At 50.8% G+C, this 19,801-nt stretch overlaps 21 non-coding genes across 21 annotated transcripts; 11 read left to right on the top strand and 10 right to left on the bottom strand.

Annotated features, from left to right (window-relative positions):
• The first annotated feature begins 169 nt into the window (after positions 1-169).
• Positions 170-241, top strand: Trnae-uuc. Its single transcript has one exon. It is a non-coding gene; the product is annotated as a tRNA-Glu (tRNA).
• A 1,015-nt stretch (positions 242-1,256) lies between these two features.
• On the bottom strand, positions 1,257-1,328 carry Trnag-ccc. The gene has a single exon. It is a non-coding gene; the product is annotated as a tRNA-Gly (tRNA).
• Positions 1,329-1,967: 639 nt separating this feature from the next.
• Positions 1,968-2,039, top strand: Trnae-uuc. The gene has a single exon. It is a non-coding gene; the product is annotated as a tRNA-Glu (tRNA).
• Positions 2,040-3,054: 1,015 nt separating this feature from the next.
• Positions 3,055-3,126, bottom strand: Trnag-ccc. Its single transcript has one exon. It is a non-coding gene; the product is annotated as a tRNA-Gly (tRNA).
• Positions 3,127-3,765: 639 nt separating this feature from the next.
• On the top strand, positions 3,766-3,837 carry Trnae-uuc. The gene has a single exon. It is a non-coding gene; the product is annotated as a tRNA-Glu (tRNA).
• Positions 3,838-5,563: 1,726 nt separating this feature from the next.
• Trnae-uuc lies at positions 5,564-5,635 on the top strand. Its single transcript has one exon. It is a non-coding gene; the product is annotated as a tRNA-Glu (tRNA).
• Positions 5,636-6,650: 1,015 nt separating this feature from the next.
• Trnag-ccc lies at positions 6,651-6,722 on the bottom strand. The gene has a single exon. It is a non-coding gene; the product is annotated as a tRNA-Gly (tRNA).
• A 639-nt stretch (positions 6,723-7,361) lies between these two features.
• Positions 7,362-7,433, top strand: Trnae-uuc. Its single transcript has one exon. It is a non-coding gene; the product is annotated as a tRNA-Glu (tRNA).
• Positions 7,434-8,448: 1,015 nt separating this feature from the next.
• Trnag-ccc lies at positions 8,449-8,520 on the bottom strand. Its single transcript has one exon. It is a non-coding gene; the product is annotated as a tRNA-Gly (tRNA).
• Positions 8,521-9,159: 639 nt separating this feature from the next.
• On the top strand, positions 9,160-9,231 carry Trnae-uuc. The gene has a single exon. It is a non-coding gene; the product is annotated as a tRNA-Glu (tRNA).
• A 1,015-nt stretch (positions 9,232-10,246) lies between these two features.
• Trnag-ccc lies at positions 10,247-10,318 on the bottom strand. Its single transcript has one exon. It is a non-coding gene; the product is annotated as a tRNA-Gly (tRNA).
• A 639-nt stretch (positions 10,319-10,957) lies between these two features.
• Trnae-uuc lies at positions 10,958-11,029 on the top strand. The gene has a single exon. It is a non-coding gene; the product is annotated as a tRNA-Glu (tRNA).
• Positions 11,030-12,044: 1,015 nt separating this feature from the next.
• Positions 12,045-12,116, bottom strand: Trnag-ccc. Its single transcript has one exon. It is a non-coding gene; the product is annotated as a tRNA-Gly (tRNA).
• A 639-nt stretch (positions 12,117-12,755) lies between these two features.
• On the top strand, positions 12,756-12,827 carry Trnae-uuc. Its single transcript has one exon. It is a non-coding gene; the product is annotated as a tRNA-Glu (tRNA).
• A 1,015-nt stretch (positions 12,828-13,842) lies between these two features.
• Positions 13,843-13,914, bottom strand: Trnag-ccc. Its single transcript has one exon. It is a non-coding gene; the product is annotated as a tRNA-Gly (tRNA).
• Positions 13,915-14,553: 639 nt separating this feature from the next.
• Trnae-uuc lies at positions 14,554-14,625 on the top strand. The gene has a single exon. It is a non-coding gene; the product is annotated as a tRNA-Glu (tRNA).
• Positions 14,626-15,640: 1,015 nt separating this feature from the next.
• On the bottom strand, positions 15,641-15,712 carry Trnag-ccc. Its single transcript has one exon. It is a non-coding gene; the product is annotated as a tRNA-Gly (tRNA).
• A 639-nt stretch (positions 15,713-16,351) lies between these two features.
• Trnae-uuc lies at positions 16,352-16,423 on the top strand. The gene has a single exon. It is a non-coding gene; the product is annotated as a tRNA-Glu (tRNA).
• A 1,015-nt stretch (positions 16,424-17,438) lies between these two features.
• On the bottom strand, positions 17,439-17,510 carry Trnag-ccc. Its single transcript has one exon. It is a non-coding gene; the product is annotated as a tRNA-Gly (tRNA).
• Positions 17,511-18,149: 639 nt separating this feature from the next.
• Trnae-uuc lies at positions 18,150-18,221 on the top strand. The gene has a single exon. It is a non-coding gene; the product is annotated as a tRNA-Glu (tRNA).
• Positions 18,222-19,236: 1,015 nt separating this feature from the next.
• Trnag-ccc lies at positions 19,237-19,308 on the bottom strand. Its single transcript has one exon. It is a non-coding gene; the product is annotated as a tRNA-Gly (tRNA).
• Positions 19,309-19,801: the final 493 nt, after the last annotated feature.

Raw genomic sequence — 19,801 nt, 5'->3', positions numbered from 1 at the left:
TCGAGACTGAAAGCGATGTTTGCCTAGTATGACTTGCGCGCTTTGGGAGTGAGTAAGCGGGATCGTGGTGGCGGACAGAGTTCAGCGTTGGCGCCAGATTCGGCCCTAAAGTTGCGTGGAGGAGACGTATTTCTGGACGCATACACACGTAGTGGATCGTTGAGGTGTGTCCGGTATGGTCTAGTGGCTAGGATACCTGGCTTTCACCCAGGAGGCCCGGGTTCGATTCCCGGTACCTGAACGTGAATTCTCGGGGCTGAGATGAGAAAACTTCTCACGGCCGTTTTTCGTCTTCGTGGAGCTGCTGCTCTGGGTTCCAAGTATAAGGTGAGAGAAAGTCAAGGAAAAGAGATACATCCTCACGTTAATGGCGGGGCCGTTTTGAAGGGAGAGGAGACGGTTTTGCGGTTTTGGACTGCTGATGCGACACTGTTGCATTGCCCGTTAGCTCAGTGGGCTGTAGCGTCGTGCTAGTAACGCGTAGGTCATGGGTTCCTTCCCTCCACGGGCCATTCCATTTTCTCCCCTAATAGGAAATGCTGCCTCCTGCGAGACTCTGCCAGGCAGATTCTAAATGATGTGCACATCCAGCTAGAAGTCTGAACGTTTCGCTAAGGGGTTGCCAACGGCCAGCTCACTTTCAATTAATGAAGTTAAGCAGACGTTTGCGTGGTTAGTGAGTGGATGGGTGATCGTCCGGGAACTCTGCGTGCTATTGGACCCTTCCATTTCAACCCCCACCCTCCTCCTTTTATGCTACAGTGTTGACGTGCTATGATGCCTCCCTAAGCAATTTAAATTACGTTAACGAACATATGATCCACAATTTAATGAGGCTGATTGCAAAAAGAGCGCAAGGAAAGTGCAAGAACGACTTTGGCAATAACAGAACCGTACGAATCAACAGATAATTTCTCAAATGTGTAGATAACACTGTGCGAAGCAGTGAGATTTCCGAAATTTGTAAATGAAAGTTTAGCTTTTCGTATTGAAAAGGAAAAGTACTCTTGATTACTTTATTTCTCGCAGCCGATTGTCGTACTTCTCCTGTCATATCGGCCCCACCGCCGAGCGGCAGCGAGCGGCAGTCGAGCAAAGTCGGGCCAAGTCGACACACGATGAAGTGAAATTAATCCACTTAGCTGGAACGAGGCAGGAGACGAGGAGATACTACCTGTGCCGCGACACGTGGCAATTTCGAGGATCGCATGGTCTAGAACACACACTATTGCGCTACGCAAAAATGACAATCCTCCTGCGGTGGCCGGGAATCGAACACGGATCAACTGCTTGGGAAGCAACCATGCTGACCGTTACACCACCACCGCATTGCGCTGCAGGCTTCCTGTGTCGCGGTGTGTTGTCGCCCCTGCTGCCACCAGAGGATCAAGCGACCCTGCTGCAGGCGCTCTGCCCGCCGGCACATCGGAACGCGGTGCCACGTTGCTTCCAGGGCGATGCACTGTAACTAGACGCAGCATTGACTTCCGCCGAGAAATCCACCCTTTCATGTACGGCATGGTGGGAAAACAATTCTGAAATTAGAACTTCTTAGTGAGGCTGCGGTGGCGAGTATTCCTGTATGCCTCGGTGGCGCAGTGGGCTGCGCATGTCATTATCTTAAGGGCGTACGTTCTATCCTCAACTCAGCCATCTCATTTTCTCTCCACGACGGTGAAAGGCACAGCATAGCTTTTGCGAGGTAAGGCCGTATTTGCCGTTTATTACCACCTAGGCTACTTTGCGTCAACGTGTGTTTGTTTCCAGTTATTACTAATTACAGTTTTGCTAGTTGCACTCGAGACTGAAAGCGATGTTTGCCTAGTATGACTTGCGCGCTTTGGGAGTGAGTAAGCGGGATCGTGGTGGCGGACAGAGTTCAGCGTTGGCGCCAGATTCGGCCCTAAAGTTGCGTGGAGGAGACGTATTTCTGGACGCATACACACGTAGTGGATCGTTGAGGTGTGTCCGGTATGGTCTAGTGGCTAGGATACCTGGCTTTCACCCAGGAGGCCCGGGTTCGATTCCCGGTACCTGAACGTGAATTCTCGGGGCTGAGATGAGAAAACTTCTCACGGCCGTTTTTCGTCTTCGTGGAGCTGCTGCTCTGGGTTCCAAGTATAAGGTGAGAGAAAGTCAAGGAAAAGAGATACATCCTCACGTTAATGGCGGGGCCGTTTTGAAGGGAGAGGAGACGGTTTTGCGGTTTTGGACTGCTGATGCGACACTGTTGCATTGCCCGTTAGCTCAGTGGGCTGTAGCGTCGTGCTAGTAACGCGTAGGTCATGGGTTCCTTCCCTCCACGGGCCATTCCATTTTCTCCCCTAATAGGAAATGCTGCCTCCTGCGAGACTCTGCCAGGCAGATTCTAAATGATGTGCACATCCAGCTAGAAGTCTGAACGTTTCGCTAAGGGGTTGCCAACGGCCAGCTCACTTTCAATTAATGAAGTTAAGCAGACGTTTGCGTGGTTAGTGAGTGGATGGGTGATCGTCCGGGAACTCTGCGTGCTATTGGACCCTTCCATTTCAACCCCCACCCTCCTCCTTTTATGCTACAGTGTTGACGTGCTATGATGCCTCCCTAAGCAATTTAAATTACGTTAACGAACATATGATCCACAATTTAATGAGGCTGATTGCAAAAAGAGCGCAAGGAAAGTGCAAGAACGACTTTGGCAATAACAGAACCGTACGAATCAACAGATAATTTCTCAAATGTGTAGATAACACTGTGCGAAGCAGTGAGATTTCCGAAATTTGTAAATGAAAGTTTAGCTTTTCGTATTGAAAAGGAAAAGTACTCTTGATTACTTTATTTCTCGCAGCCGATTGTCGTACTTCTCCTGTCATATCGGCCCCACCGCCGAGCGGCAGCGAGCGGCAGTCGAGCAAAGTCGGGCCAAGTCGACACACGATGAAGTGAAATTAATCCACTTAGCTGGAACGAGGCAGGAGACGAGGAGATACTACCTGTGCCGCGACACGTGGCAATTTCGAGGATCGCATGGTCTAGAACACACACTATTGCGCTACGCAAAAATGACAATCCTCCTGCGGTGGCCGGGAATCGAACACGGATCAACTGCTTGGGAAGCAACCATGCTGACCGTTACACCACCACCGCATTGCGCTGCAGGCTTCCTGTGTCGCGGTGTGTTGTCGCCCCTGCTGCCACCAGAGGATCAAGCGACCCTGCTGCAGGCGCTCTGCCCGCCGGCACATCGGAACGCGGTGCCACGTTGCTTCCAGGGCGATGCACTGTAACTAGACGCAGCATTGACTTCCGCCGAGAAATCCACCCTTTCATGTACGGCATGGTGGGAAAACAATTCTGAAATTAGAACTTCTTAGTGAGGCTGCGGTGGCGAGTATTCCTGTATGCCTCGGTGGCGCAGTGGGCTGCGCATGTCATTATCTTAAGGGCGTACGTTCTATCCTCAACTCAGCCATCTCATTTTCTCTCCACGACGGTGAAAGGCACAGCATAGCTTTTGCGAGGTAAGGCCGTATTTGCCGTTTATTACCACCTAGGCTACTTTGCGTCAGCGTGTGTTTGTTTCCAGTTATTACTAATTACAGTTTTGCTAGTTGCACTCGAGACTGAAAGCGATGTTTGCCTAGTATGACTTGCGCGCTTTGGGAGTGAGTAAGCGGGATCGTGGTGGCGGACAGAGTTCAGCGTTGGCGCCAGATTCGGCCCTAAAGTTGCGTGGAGGAGACGTATTTCTGGACGCATACACACGTAGTGGATCGTTGAGGTGTGTCCGGTATGGTCTAGTGGCTAGGATACCTGGCTTTCACCCAGGAGGCCCGGGTTCGATTCCCGGTACCTGAACGTGAATTCTCGGGGCTGAGATGAGAAAACTTCTCACGGCCGTTTTTCGTCTTCGTGGAGCTGCTGCTCTGGGTTCCAAGTATAAGGTGAGAGAAAGTCAAGGAAAAGAGATACATCCTCACGTTAATGGCGGGGCCGTTTTGAAGGGAGAGGAGACGGTTTTGCGGTTTTGGACTGCTGATGCGACACTGTTGCATTGCCCGTTAGCTCAGTGGGCTGTAGCGTCGTGCTAGTAACGCGTAGGTCATGGGTTCCTTCCCTCCACGGGCCATTCCATTTTCTCCCCTAATAGGAAATGCTGCCTCCTGCGAGACTCTGCCAGGCAGATTCTAAATGATGTGCACATCCAGCTAGAAGTCTGAACGTTTCGCTAAGGGGTTGCCAACGGCCAGCTCACTTTCAATTAATGAAGTTAAGCAGACGTTTGCGTGGTTAGTGAGTGGATGGGTGATCGTCCGGGAACTCTGCGTGCTATTGGACCCTTCCATTTCAACCCCCACCCTCCTCCTTTTATGCTACAGTGTTGACGTGCTATGATGCCTCCCTAAGCAATTTAAATTACGTTAACGAACATATGATCCACAATTTAATGAGGCTGATTGCAAAAAGAGCGCAAGGAAAGTGCAAGAACGACTTTGGCAATAACAGAACCGTACGAATCAACAGATAATTTCTCAAATGTGTAGATAACACTGTGCGAAGCAGTGAGATTTCCGAAATTTGTAAATGAAAGTTTAGCTTTTCGTATTGAAAAGGAAAAGTACTCTTGATTACTTTATTTCTCGCAGCCGATTGTCGTACTTCTCCTGTCATATCGGCCCCACCGCCGAGCGGCAGCGAGCGGCAGTCGAGCAAAGTCGGGCCAAGTCGACACACGATGAAGTGAAATTAATCCACTTAGCTGGAACGAGGCAGGAGACGAGGAGATACTACCTGTGCCGCGACACGTGGCAATTTCGAGGATCGCATGGTCTAGAACACACACTATTGCGCTACGCAAAAATGACAATCCTCCTGCGGTGGCCGGGAATCGAACACGGATTAACTGCTTGGGAAGCAACCATGCTGACCGTTACACCACCACCGCATTGCGCTGCAGGCTTCCTGTGTCGCGGTGTGTTGTCGCCCCTGCTGCCACCAGAGGATCAAGCGACCCTGCTGCAGGCGCTCTGCCCGCCGGCACATCGGAACGCGGTGCCACGTTGCTTCCAGGGCGATGCACTGTAACTAGACGCAGCATTGACTTCCGCCGAGAAATCCACCCTTTCATGTACGGCATGGTGGGAAAACAATTCTGAAATTAGAACTTCTTAGTGAGGCTGCGGTGGCGAGTATTCCTGTATGCCTCGGTGGCGCAGTGGGCTGCGCATGTCATTATCTTAAGGGCGTACGTTCTATCCTCAACTCAGCCATCTCATTTTCTCTCCACGACGGTGAAAGGCACAGCATAGCTTTTGCGAGGTAAGGCCGTATTTGCCGTTTATTACCACCTAGGCTACTTTGCGTCAACGTGTGTTTGTTTCCAGTTATTACTAATTACAGTTTTGCTAGTTGCACTCGAGACTGAAAGCGATGTTTGCCTAGTATGACTTGCGCGCTTTGGGAGTGAGTAAGCGGGATCGTGGTGGCGGACAGAGTTCAGCGTTGGCGCCAGATTCGGCCCTAAAGTTGCGTGGAGGAGACGTATTTCTGGACGCATACACACGTAGTGGATCGTTGAGGTGTGTCCGGTATGGTCTAGTGGCTAGGATACCTGGCTTTCACCCAGGAGGCCCGGGTTCGATTCCCGGTACCTGAACGTGAATTCTCGGGGCTGAGATGAGAAAACTTCTCACGGCCGTTTTTCGTCTTCGTGGAGCTGCTGCTCTGGGTTCCAAGTATAAGGTGAGAGAAAGTCAAGGAAAAGAGATACATCCTCACGTTAATGGCGGGGCCGTTTTGAAGGGAGAGGAGACGGTTTTGCGGTTTTGGACTGCTGATGCGACACTGTTGCATTGCCCGTTAGCTCAGTGGGCTGTAGCGTCGTGCTAGTAACGCGTAGGTCATGGGTTCCTTCCCTCCACGGGCCATTCCATTTTCTCCCCTAATAGGAAATGCTGCCTCCTGCGAGACTCTGCCAGGCAGATTCTAAATGATGTGCACATCCAGCTAGAAGTCTGAACGTTTCGCTAAGGGGTTGCCAACGGCCAGCTCACTTTCAATTAATGAAGTTAAGCAGACGTTTGCGTGGTTAGTGAGTGGATGGGTGATCGTCCGGGAACTCTGCGTGCTATTGGACCCTTCCATTTCAACCCCCACCCTCCTCCTTTTATGCTACAGTGTTGACGTGCTATGATGCCTCCCTAAGCAATTTAAATTACGTTAACGAACATATGATCCACAATTTAATGAGGCTGATTGCAAAAAGAGCGCAAGGAAAGTGCAAGAACGACTTTGGCAATAACAGAACCGTACGAATCAACAGATAATTTCTCAAATGTGTAGATAACACTGTGCGAAGCAGTGAGATTTCCGAAATTTGTAAATGAAAGTTTAGCTTTTCGTATTGAAAAGGAAAAGTACTCTTGATTACTTTATTTCTCGCAGCCGATTGTCGTACTTCTCCTGTCATATCGGCCCCACCGCCGAGCGGCAGCGAGCGGCAGTCGAGCAAAGTCGGGCCAAGTCGACACACGATGAAGTGAAATTAATCCACTTAGCTGGAACGAGGCAGGAGACGAGGAGATACTACCTGTGCCGCGACACGTGGCAATTTCGAGGATCGCATGGTCTAGAACACACACTATTGCGCTACGCAAAAATGACAATCCTCCTGCGGTGGCCGGGAATCGAACACGGATCAACTGCTTGGGAAGCAACCATGCTGACCGTTACACCACCACCGCATTGCGCTGCAGGCTTCCTGTGTCGCGGTGTGTTGTCGCCCCTGCTGCCACCAGAGGATCAAGCGACCCTGCTGCAGGCGCTCTGCCCGCCGGCACATCGGAACGCGGTGCCACGTTGCTTCCAGGGCGATGCACTGTAACTAGACGCAGCATTGACTTCCGCCGAGAAATCCACCCTTTCATGTACGGCATGGTGGGAAAACAATTCTGAAATTAGAACTTCTTAGTGAGGCTGCGGTGGCGAGTATTCCTGTATGCCTCGGTGGCGCAGTGGGCTGCGCATGTCATTATCTTAAGGGCGTACGTTCTATCCTCAACTCAGCCATCTCATTTTCTCTCCACGACGGTGAAAGGCACAGCATAGCTTTTGCGAGGTAAGGCCGTATTTGCCGTTTATTACCACCTAGGCTACTTTGCGTCAACGTGTGTTTGTTTCCAGTTATTACTAATTACAGTTTTGCTAGTTGCACTCGAGACTGAAAGCGATGTTTGCCTAGTATGACTTGCGCGCTTTGGGAGTGAGTAAGCGGGATCGTGGTGGCGGACAGAGTTCAGCGTTGGCGCCAGATTCGGCCCTAAAGTTGCGTGGAGGAGACGTATTTCTGGACGCATACACACGTAGTGGATCGTTGAGGTGTGTCCGGTATGGTCTAGTGGCTAGGATACCTGGCTTTCACCCAGGAGGCCCGGGTTCGATTCCCGGTACCTGAACGTGAATTCTCGGGGCTGAGATGAGAAAACTTCTCACGGCCGTTTTTCGTCTTCGTGGAGCTGCTGCTCTGGGTTCCAAGTATAAGGTGAGAGAAAGTCAAGGAAAAGAGATACATCCTCACGTTAATGGCGGGGCCGTTTTGAAGGGAGAGGAGACGGTTTTGCGGTTTTGGACTGCTGATGCGACACTGTTGCATTGCCCGTTAGCTCAGTGGGCTGTAGCGTCGTGCTAGTAACGCGTAGGTCATGGGTTCCTTCCCTCCACGGGCCATTCCATTTTCTCCCCTAATAGGAAATGCTGCCTCCTGCGAGACTCTGCCAGGCAGATTCTAAATGATGTGCACATCCAGCTAGAAGTCTGAACGTTTCGCTAAGGGGTTGCCAACGGCCAGCTCACTTTCAATTAATGAAGTTAAGCAGACGTTTGCGTGGTTAGTGAGTGGATGGGTGATCGTCCGGGAACTCTGCGTGCTATTGGACCCTTCCATTTCAACCCCCACCCTCCTCCTTTTATGCTACAGTGTTGACGTGCTATGATGCCTCCCTAAGCAATTTAAATTACGTTAACGAACATATGATCCACAATTTAATGAGGCTGATTGCAAAAAGAGCGCAAGGAAAGTGCAAGAACGACTTTGGCAATAACAGAACCGTACGAATCAACAGATAATTTCTCAAATGTGTAGATAACACTGTGCGAAGCAGTGAGATTTCCGAAATTTGTAAATGAAAGTTTAGCTTTTCGTATTGAAAAGGAAAAGTACTCTTGATTACTTTATTTCTCGCAGCCGATTGTCGTACTTCTCCTGTCATATCGGCCCCACCGCCGAGCGGCAGCGAGCGGCAGTCGAGCAAAGTCGGGCCAAGTCGACACACGATGAAGTGAAATTAATCCACTTAGCTGGAACGAGGCAGGAGACGAGGAGATACTACCTGTGCCGCGACACGTGGCAATTTCGAGGATCGCATGGTCTAGAACACACACTATTGCGCTACGCAAAAATGACAATCCTCCTGCGGTGGCCGGGAATCGAACACGGATCAACTGCTTGGGAAGCAACCATGCTGACCGTTACACCACCACCGCATTGCGCTGCAGGCTTCCTGTGTCGCGGTGTGTTGTCGCCCCTGCTGCCACCAGAGGATCAAGCGACCCTGCTGCAGGCGCTCTGCCCGCCGGCACATCGGAACGCGGTGCCACGTTGCTTCCAGGGCGATGCACTGTAACTAGACGCAGCATTGACTTCCGCCGAGAAATCCACCCTTTCATGTACGGCATGGTGGGAAAACAATTCTGAAATTAGAACTTCTTAGTGAGGCTGCGGTGGCGAGTATTCCTGTATGCCTCGGTGGCGCAGTGGGCTGCGCATGTCATTATCTTAAGGGCGTACGTTCTATCCTCAACTCAGCCATCTCATTTTCTCTCCACGACGGTGAAAGGCACAGCATAGCTTTTGCGAGGTAAGGCCGTATTTGCCGTTTATTACCACCTAGGCTACTTTGCGTCAACGTGTGTTTGTTTCCAGTTATTACTAATTACAGTTTTGCTAGTTGCACTCGAGACTGAAAGCGATGTTTGCCTAGTATGACTTGCGCGCTTTGGGAGTGAGTAAGCGGGATCGTGGTGGCGGACAGAGTTCAGCGTTGGCGCCAGATTCGGCCCTAAAGTTGCGTGGAGGAGACGTATTTCTGGACGCATACACACGTAGTGGATCGTTGAGGTGTGTCCGGTATGGTCTAGTGGCTAGGATACCTGGCTTTCACCCAGGAGGCCCGGGTTCGATTCCCGGTACCTGAACGTGAATTCTCGGGGCTGAGATGAGAAAACTTCTCACGGCCGTTTTTCGTCTTCGTGGAGCTGCTGCTCTGGGTTCCAAGTATAAGGTGAGAGAAAGTCAAGGAAAAGAGATACATCCTCACGTTAATGGCGGGGCCGTTTTGAAGGGAGAGGAGACGGTTTTGCGGTTTTGGACTGCTGATGCGACACTGTTGCATTGCCCGTTAGCTCAGTGGGCTGTAGCGTCGTGCTAGTAACGCGTAGGTCATGGGTTCCTTCCCTCCACGGGCCATTCCATTTTCTCCCCTAATAGGAAATGCTGCCTCCTGCGAGACTCTGCCAGGCAGATTCTAAATGATGTGCACATCCAGCTAGAAGTCTGAACGTTTCGCTAAGGGGTTGCCAACGGCCAGCTCACTTTCAATTAATGAAGTTAAGCAGACGTTTGCGTGGTTAGTGAGTGGATGGGTGATCGTCCGGGAACTCTGCGTGCTATTGGACCCTTCCATTTCAACCCCCACCCTCCTCCTTTTATGCTACAGTGTTGACGTGCTATGATGCCTCCCTAAGCAATTTAAATTACGTTAACGAACATATGATCCACAATTTAATGAGGCTGATTGCAAAAAGAGCGCAAGGAAAGTGCAAGAACGACTTTGGCAATAACAGAACCGTACGAATCAACAGATAATTTCTCAAATGTGTAGATAACACTGTGCGAAGCAGTGAGATTTCCGAAATTTGTAAATGAAAGTTTAGCTTTTCGTATTGAAAAGGAAAAGTACTCTTGATTACTTTATTTCTCGCAGCCGATTGTCGTACTTCTCCTGTCATATCGGCCCCACCGCCGAGCGGCAGCGAGCGGCAGTCGAGCAAAGTCGGGCCAAGTCGACACACGATGAAGTGAAATTAATCCACTTAGCTGGAACGAGGCAGGAGACGAGGAGATACTACCTGTGCCGCGACACGTGGCAATTTCGAGGATCGCATGGTCTAGAACACACACTATTGCGCTACGCAAAAATGACAATCCTCCTGCGGTGGCCGGGAATCGAACACGGATCAACTGCTTGGGAAGCAACCATGCTGACCGTTACACCACCACCGCATTGCGCTGCAGGCTTCCTGTGTCGCGGTGTGTTGTCGCCCCTGCTGCCACCAGAGGATCAAGCGACCCTGCTGCAGGCGCTCTGCCCGCCGGCACATCGGAACGCGGTGCCACGTTGCTTCCAGGGCGATGCACTGTAACTAGACGCAGCATTGACTTCCGCCGAGAAATCCACCCTTTCATGTACGGCATGGTGGGAAAACAATTCTGAAATTAGAACTTCTTAGTGAGGCTGCGGTGGCGAGTATTCCTGTATGCCTCGGTGGCGCAGTGGGCTGCGCATGTCATTATCTTAAGGGCGTACGTTCTATCCTCAACTCAGCCATCTCATTTTCTCTCCACGACGGTGAAAGGCACAGCATAGCTTTTGCGAGGTAAGGCCGTATTTGCCGTTTATTACCACCTAGGCTACTTTGCGTCAACGTGTGTTTGTTTCCAGTTATTACTAATTACAGTTTTGCTAGTTGCACTCGAGACTGAAAGCGATGTTTGCCTAGTATGACTTGCGCGCTTTGGGAGTGAGTAAGCGGGATCGTGGTGGCGGACAGAGTTCAGCGTTGGCGCCAGATTCGGCCCTAAAGTTGCGTGGAGGAGACGTATTTCTGGACGCATACACACGTAGTGGATCGTTGAGGTGTGTCCGGTATGGTCTAGTGGCTAGGATACCTGGCTTTCACCCAGGAGGCCCGGGTTCGATTCCCGGTACCTGAACGTGAATTCTCGGGGCTGAGATGAGAAAACTTCTCACGGCCGTTTTTCGTCTTCGTGGAGCTGCTGCTCTGGGTTCCAAGTATAAGGTGAGAGAAAGTCAAGGAAAAGAGATACATCCTCACGTTAATGGCGGGGCCGTTTTGAAGGGAGAGGAGACGGTTTTGCGGTTTTGGACTGCTGATGCGACACTGTTGCATTGCCCGTTAGCTCAGTGGGCTGTAGCGTCGTGCTAGTAACGCGTAGGTCATGGGTTCCTTCCCTCCACGGGCCATTCCATTTTCTCCCCTAATAGGAAATGCTGCCTCCTGCGAGACTCTGCCAGGCAGATTCTAAATGATGTGCACATCCAGCTAGAAGTCTGAACGTTTCGCTAAGGGGTTGCCAACGGCCAGCTCACTTTCAATTAATGAAGTTAAGCAGACGTTTGCGTGGTTAGTGAGTGGATGGGTGATCGTCCGGGAACTCTGCGTGCTATTGGACCCTTCCATTTCAACCCCCACCCTCCTCCTTTTATGCTACAGTGTTGACGTGCTATGATGCCTCCCTAAGCAATTTAAATTACGTTAACGAACATATGATCCACAATTTAATGAGGCTGATTGCAAAAAGAGCGCAAGGAAAGTGCAAGAACGACTTTGGCAATAACAGAACCGTACGAATCAACAGATAATTTCTCAAATGTGTAGATAACACTGTGCGAAGCAGTGAGATTTCCGAAATTTGTAAATGAAAGTTTAGCTTTTCGTATTGAAAAGGAAAAGTACTCTTGATTACTTTATTTCTCGCAGCCGATTGTCGTACTTCTCCTGTCATATCGGCCCCACCGCCGAGCGGCAGCGAGCGGCAGTCGAGCAAAGTCGGGCCAAGTCGACACACGATGAAGTGAAATTAATCCACTTAGCTGGAACGAGGCAGGAGACGAGGAGATACTACCTGTGCCGCGACACGTGGCAATTTCGAGGATCGCATGGTCTAGAACACACACTATTGCGCTACGCAAAAATGACAATCCTCCTGCGGTGGCCGGGAATCGAACACGGATCAACTGCTTGGGAAGCAACCATGCTGACCGTTACACCACCACCGCATTGCGCTGCAGGCTTCCTGTGTCGCGGTGTGTTGTCGCCCCTGCTGCCACCAGAGGATCAAGCGACCCTGCTGCAGGCGCTCTGCCCGCCGGCACATCGGAACGCGGTGCCACGTTGCTTCCAGGGCGATGCACTGTAACTAGACGCAGCATTGACTTCCGCCGAGAAATCCACCCTTTCATGTACGGCATGGTGGGAAAACAATTCTGAAATTAGAACTTCTTAGTGAGGCTGCGGTGGCGAGTATTCCTGTATGCCTCGGTGGCGCAGTGGGCTGCGCATGTCATTATCTTAAGGGCGTACGTTCTATCCTCAACTCAGCCATCTCATTTTCTCTCCACGACGGTGAAAGGCACAGCATAGCTTTTGCGAGGTAAGGCCGTATTTGCCGTTTATTACCACCTAGGCTACTTTGCGTCAACGTGTGTTTGTTTCCAGTTATTACTAATTACAGTTTTGCTAGTTGCACTCGAGACTGAAAGCGATGTTTGCCTAGTATGACTTGCGCGCTTTGGGAGTGAGTAAGCGGGATCGTGGTGGCGGACAGAGTTCAGCGTTGGCGCCAGATTCGGCCCTAAAGTTGCGTGGAGGAGACGTATTTCTGGACGCATACACACGTAGTGGATCGTTGAGGTGTGTCCGGTATGGTCTAGTGGCTAGGATACCTGGCTTTCACCCAGGAGGCCCGGGTTCGATTCCCGGTACCTGAACGTGAATTCTCGGGGCTGAGATGAGAAAACTTCTCACGGCCGTTTTTCGTCTTCGTGGAGCTGCTGCTCTGGGTTCCAAGTATAAGGTGAGAGAAAGTCAAGGAAAAGAGATACATCCTCACGTTAATGGCGGGGCCGTTTTGAAGGGAGAGGAGACGGTTTTGCGGTTTTGGACTGCTGATGCGACACTGTTGCATTGCCCGTTAGCTCAGTGGGCTGTAGCGTCGTGCTAGTAACGCGTAGGTCATGGGTTCCTTCCCTCCACGGGCCATTCCATTTTCTCCCCTAATAGGAAATGCTGCCTCCTGCGAGACTCTGCCAGGCAGATTCTAAATGATGTGCACATCCAGCTAGAAGTCTGAACGTTTCGCTAAGGGGTTGCCAACGGCCAGCTCACTTTCAATTAATGAAGTTAAGCAGACGTTTGCGTGGTTAGTGAGTGGATGGGTGATCGTCCGGGAACTCTGCGTGCTATTGGACCCTTCCATTTCAACCCCCACCCTCCTCCTTTTATGCTACAGTGTTGACGTGCTATGATGCCTCCCTAAGCAATTTAAATTACGTTAACGAACATATGATCCACAATTTAATGAGGCTGATTGCAAAAAGAGCGCAAGGAAAGTGCAAGAACGACTTTGGCAATAACAGAACCGTACGAATCAACAGATAATTTCTCAAATGTGTAGATAACACTGTGCGAAGCAGTGAGATTTCCGAAATTTGTAAATGAAAGTTTAGCTTTTCGTATTGAAAAGGAAAAGTACTCTTGATTACTTTATTTCTCGCAGCCGATTGTCGTACTTCTCCTGTCATATCGGCCCCACCGCCGAGCGGCAGCGAGCGGCAGTCGAGCAAAGTCGGGCCAAGTCGACACACGATGAAGTGAAATTAATCCACTTAGCTGGAACGAGGCAGGAGACGAGGAGATACTACCTGTGCCGCGACACGTGGCAATTTCGAGGATCGCATGGTCTAGAACACACACTATTGCGCTACGCAAAAATGACAATCCTCCTGCGGTGGCCGGGAATCGAACACGGATCAACTGCTTGGGAAGCAACCATGCTGACCGTTACACCACCACCGCATTGCGCTGCAGGCTTCCTGTGTCGCGGTGTGTTGTCGCCCCTGCTGCCACCAGAGGATCAAGCGACCCTGCTGCAGGCGCTCTGCCCGCCGGCACATCGGAACGCGGTGCCACGTTGCTTCCAGGGCGATGCACTGTAACTAGACGCAGCATTGACTTCCGCCGAGAAATCCACCCTTTCATGTACGGCATGGTGGGAAAAATATTCTGAAATTAGAACTTCTTAGTGAGGCTGCGGTGGCGAGTATTCCTGTATGCCTCGGTGGCGCAGTGGGCTGCGCATGTCATTATCTTAAGGGCGTACGTTCTATCCTCAACTCAGCCATCTCATTTTCTCTCCACGACGGTGAAAGGCACAGCATAGCTTTTGCGAGGTAAGGCCGTATTTGCCGTTTATTACCACCTAGGCTACTTTGCGTCAACGTGTGTTTGTTTCCAGTTATTACTAATTACAGTTTTGCTAGTTGCACTCGAGACTGAAAGCGATGTTTGCCTAGTATGACTTGCGCGCTTTGGGAGTGAGTAAGCGGGATCGTGGTGGCGGACAGAGTTCAGCGTTGGCGCCAGATTCGGCCCTAAAGTTGCGTGGAGGAGACGTATTTCTGGACGCATACACACGTAGTGGATCGTTGAGGTGTGTCCGGTATGGTCTAGTGGCTAGGATACCTGGCTTTCACCCAGGAGGCCCGGGTTCGATTCCCGGTACCTGAACGTGAATTCTCGGGGCTGAGATGAGAAAACTTCTCACGGCCGTTTTTCGTCTTCGTGGAGCTGCTGCTCTGGGTTCCAAGTATAAGGTGAGAGAAAGTCAAGGAAAAGAGATACATCCTCAGGTTAATGGCGGGGCCGTTTTGAAGGGAGAGGAGACGGTTTTGCGGTTTTGGACTGCTGATGCGACACTGTTGCATTGCCCGTTAGCTCAGTGGGCTGTAGCGTCGTGCTAGTAACGCGTAGGTCATGGGTTCCTTCCCTCCACGGGCCATTCCATTTTCTCCCCTAATAGGAAATGCTGCCTCCTGCGAGACTCTGCCAGGCAGATTCTAAATGATGTGCACATCCAGCTAGAAGTCTGAACGTTTCGCTAAGGGGTTGCCAACGGCCAGCTCACTTTCAATTAATGAAGTTAAGCAGACGTTTGCGTGGTTAGTGAGTGGATGGGTGATCGTCCGGGAACTCTGCGTGCTATTGGACCCTTCCATTTCAACCCCCACCCTCCTCCTTTTATGCTACAGTGTTGACGTGCTATGATGCCTCCCTAAGCAATTTAAATTACGTTAACGAACATATGATCCACAATTTAATGAGGCTGATTGCAAAAAGAGCGCAAGGAAAGTGCAAGAACGACTTTGGCAATAACAGAACCGTACGAATCAACAGATAATTTCTCAAATGTGTAGATAACACTGTGCGAAGCAGTGAGATTTCCGAAATTTGTAAATGAAAGTTTAGCTTTTCGTATTGAAAAGGAAAAGTACTCTTGATTACTTTATTTCTCGCAGCCGATTGTCGTACTTCTCCTGTCATATCGGCCCCACCGCCGAGCGGCAGCGAGCGGCAGTCGAGCAAAGTCGGGCCAAGTCGACACACGATGAAGTGAAATTAATCCACTTAGCTGGAACGAGGCAGGAGACGAGGAGATACTACCTGTGCCGCGACACGTGGCAATTTCGAGGATCGCATGGTCTAGAACACACACTATTGCGCTACGCAAAAATGACAATCCTCCTGCGGTGGCCGGGAATCGAACACGGATCAACTGCTTGGGAAGCAACCATGCTGACCGTTACACCACCACCGCATTGCGCTGCAGGCTTCCTGTGTCGCGGTGTGTTGTCGCCCCTGCTGCCACCAGAGGATCAAGCGACCCTGCTGCAGGCGCTCTGCCCGCCGGCACATCGGAACGCGGTGCCACGTTGCTTCCAGGGCGATGCACTGTAACTAGACGCAGCATTGACTTCCGCCGAGAAATCCACCCTTTCATGTACGGCATGGTGGGAAAACAATTCTGAAATTAGAACTTCTTAGTGAGGCTGCGGTGGCGAGTATTCCTGTATGCCTCGGTGGCGCAGTGGGCTGCGCATGTCATTATCTTAAGGGCGTACGTTCTATCCTCAACTCAGCCATCTCATTTTCTCTCCACGACGGTGAAAGGCACAGCATAGCTTTTGCGAGGTAAGGCCGTATTTGCCGTTTATTACCACCTAGGCTACTTTGCGTCAACGTGTGTTTGTTTCCAGTTATTACTAATTACAGTTTTGCTAGTTGCACTCGAGACTGAAAGCGATGTTTGCCTAGTATGACTTGCGCGCTTTGGGAGTGAGTAAGCGGGATCGTGGTGGCGGACAGAGTTCAGCGTTGGCGCCAGATTCGGCCCTAAAGTTGCGTGGAGGAGACGTATTTCTGGACGCATACACACGTAGTGGATCGTTGAGGTGTGTCCGGTATGGTCTAGTGGCTAGGATACCTGGCTTTCACCCAGGAGGCCCGGGTTCGATTCCCGGTACCTGAACGTGAATTCTCGGGGCTGAGATGAGAAAACTTCTCACGGCCGTTTTTCGTCTTCGTGGAGCTGCTGCTCTGGGTTCCAAGTATAAGGTGAGAGAAAGTCAAGGAAAAGAGATACATCCTCACGTTAATGGCGGGGCCGTTTTGAAGGGAGAGGAGACGGTTTTGCGGTTTTGGACTGCTGATGCGACACTGTTGCATTGCCCGTTAGCTCAGTGGGCTGTAGCGTCGTGCTAGTAACGCGTAGGTCATGGGTTCCTTCCCTCCACGGGCCATTCCATTTTCTCCCCTAATAGGAAATGCTGCCTCCTGCGAGACTCTGCCAGGCAGATTCTAAATGATGTGCACATCCAGCTAGAAGTCTGAACGTTTCGCTAAGGGGTTGCCAACGGCCAGCTCACTTTCAATTAATGAAGTTAAGCAGACGTTTGCGTGGTTAGTGAGTGGATGGGTGATCGTCCGGGAACTCTGCGTGCTATTGGACCCTTCCATTTCAACCCCCACCCTCCTCCTTTTATGCTACAGTGTTGACGTGCTATGATGCCTCCCTAAGCAATTTAAATTACGTTAACGAACATATGATCCACAATTTAATGAGGCTGATTGCAAAAAGAGCGCAAGGAAAGTGCAAGAACGACTTTGGCAATAACAGAACCGTACGAATCAACAGATAATTTCTCAGATGTGTAGATAACACTGTGCGAAGCAGTGAGATTTCCGAAATTTGTAAATGAAAGTTTAGCTTTTCGTATTGAAAAGGAAAAGTACTCTTGATTACTTTATTTCTCGCAGCCGATTGTCGTACTTCTCCTGTCATATCGGCCCCACCGCCGAGCGGCAGCGAGCGGCAGTCGAGCAAAGTCGGGCCAAGTCGACACACGATGAAGTGAAATTAATCCACTTAGCTGGAACGAGGCAGGAGACGAGGAGATACTACCTGTGCCGCGACACGTGGCAATTTCGAGGATCGCATGGTCTAGAACACACACTATTGCGCTACGCAAAAATGACAATCCTCCTGCGGTGGCCGGGAATCGAACACGGATCAACTGCTTGGGAAGCAACCATGCTGACCGTTACACCACCACCGCATTGCGCTGCAGGCTTCCTGTGTCGCGGTGTGTTGTCGCCCCTGCTGCCACCAGAGGATCAAGCGACCCTGCTGCAGGCGCTCTGCCCGCCGGCACATCGGAACGCGGTGCCACGTTGCTTCCAGGGCGATGCACTGTAACTAGACGCAGCATTGACTTCCGCCGAGAAATCCACCCTTTCATGTACGGCATGGTGGGAAAACAATTCTGAAATTAGAACTTCTTAGTGAGGCTGCGGTGGCGAGTATTCCTGTATGCCTCGGTGGCGCAGTGGGCTGCGCATGTCATTATCTTAAGGGCGTACGTTCTATCCTCAACTCAGCCATCTCATTTTCTCTCCACGACGGTGAAAGGCACAGCATAGCTTTTGCGAGGTAAGGCCGTATTTGCCGTTTATTACCACCTAGGCTACTTTGCGTCAACGTGTGTTTGTTTCCAGTTATTACTAATTACAGTTTTGCTAGTTGCACTCGAGACTGAAAGCGATGTTTGCCTAGTATGACTTGCGCGCTTTGGGAGTGAGTAAGCGGGATCGTGGTGGCGGACAGAGTTCAGCGTTGGCGCCAGATTCGGCCCTAAAGTTGCGTGGAGGAGACGTATTTCTGGACGCATACACACGTAGTGGATCGTTGAGGTGTGTCCGGTATGGTCTAGTGGCTAGGATACCTGGCTTTCACCCAGGAGGCCCGGGTTCGATTCCCGGTACCTGAACGTGAATTCTCGGGGCTGAGATGAGAAAACTTCTCACGGCCGTTTTTCGTCTTCGTGGAGCTGCTGCTCTGGGTTCCAAGTATAAGGTGAGAGAAAGTCAAGGAAAAGAGATACATCCTCACGTTAATGGCGGGGCCGTTTTGAAGGGAGAGGAGACGGTTTTGCGGTTTTGGACTGCTGATGCGACACTGTTGCATTGCCCGTTAGCTCAGTGGGCTGTAGCGTCGTGCTAGTAACGCGTAGGTCATGGGTTCCTTCCCTCCACGGGCCATTCCATTTTCTCCCCTAATAGGAAATGCTGCCTCCTGCGAGACTCTGCCAGGCAGATTCTAAATGATGTGCACATCCAGCTAGAAGTCTGAACGTTTCGCTAAGGGGTTGCCAACGGCCAGCTCACTTTCAATTAATGAAGTTAAGCAGACGTTTGCGTGGTTAGTGAGTGGATGGGTGATCGTCCGGGAACTCTGCGTGCTATTGGACCCTTCCATTTCAACCCCCACCCTCCTCCTTTTATGCTACAGTGTTGACGTGCTATGATGCCTCCCTAAGCAATTTAAATTACGTTAACGAACATATGATCCACAATTTAATGAGGCTGATTGCAAAAAGAGCGCAAGGAAAGTGCAAGAACGACTTTGGCAATAACAGAACCGTACGAATCAACAGATAATTTCTCAGATGTGTAGATAACACTGTGCGAAGCAGTGAGATTTCCGAAATTTGTAAATGAAAGTTTAGCTTTTCGTATTGAAAAGGAAAAGTACTCTTGATTACTTTATTTCTCGCAGCCGATTGTCGTACTTCTCCTGTCATATCGGCCCCACCGCCGAGCGGCAGCGAGCGGCAGTCGAGCAAAGTCGGGCCAAGTCGACACACGATGAAGTGAAATTAATCCACTTAGCTGGAACGAGGCAGGAGACGAGGAGATACTACCTGTGCCGCGACACGTGGCAATTTCGAGGATCGCATGGTCTAGAACACACACTATTGCGCTACGCAAAAATGACAATCCTCCTGCGGTGGCCGGGAATCGAACACGGATCAACTGCTTGGGAAGCAACCATGCTGACCGTTACACCACCACCGCATTGCGCTGCAGGCTTCCTGTGTCGCGGTGTGTTGTCGCCCCTGCTGCCACCAGAGGATCAAGCGACCCTGCTGCAGGCGCTCTGCCCGCCGGCACATCGGAACGCGGTGCCACGTTGCTTCCAGGGCGATGCACTGTAACTAGACGCAGCATTGACTTCCGCCGAGAAATCCACCCTTTCATGTACGGCATGGTGGGAAAACAATTCTGAAATTAGAACTTCTTAGTGAGGCTGCGGTGGCGAGTATTCCTGTATGCCTCGGTGGCGCAGTGGGCTGCGCATGTCATTATCTTAAGGGCGTACGTTCTATCCTCAACTCAGCCATCTCATTTTCTCTCCACGACGGTGAAAGGCACAGCATAGCTTTTGCGAGGTAAGGCCGTATTTGCCGTTTATTACCACCTAGGCTACTTTGCGTCAACGTGTGTTTGTTTCCAGTTATTACTAATTACAGTTTTGCTAGTTGCACTCGAGACTGAAAGCGATGTTTGC

Source organism: Schistocerca americana, chromosome 8, assembly GCF_021461395.2.
Source record: "Schistocerca americana isolate TAMUIC-IGC-003095 chromosome 8, iqSchAmer2.1, whole genome shotgun sequence".
In the NCBI taxonomy this organism is placed as follows: Eukaryota; Metazoa; Arthropoda; class Insecta; order Orthoptera; family Acrididae; genus Schistocerca; species Schistocerca americana.
This window is presented reverse-complemented; position numbering and strand designations above follow the sequence as displayed.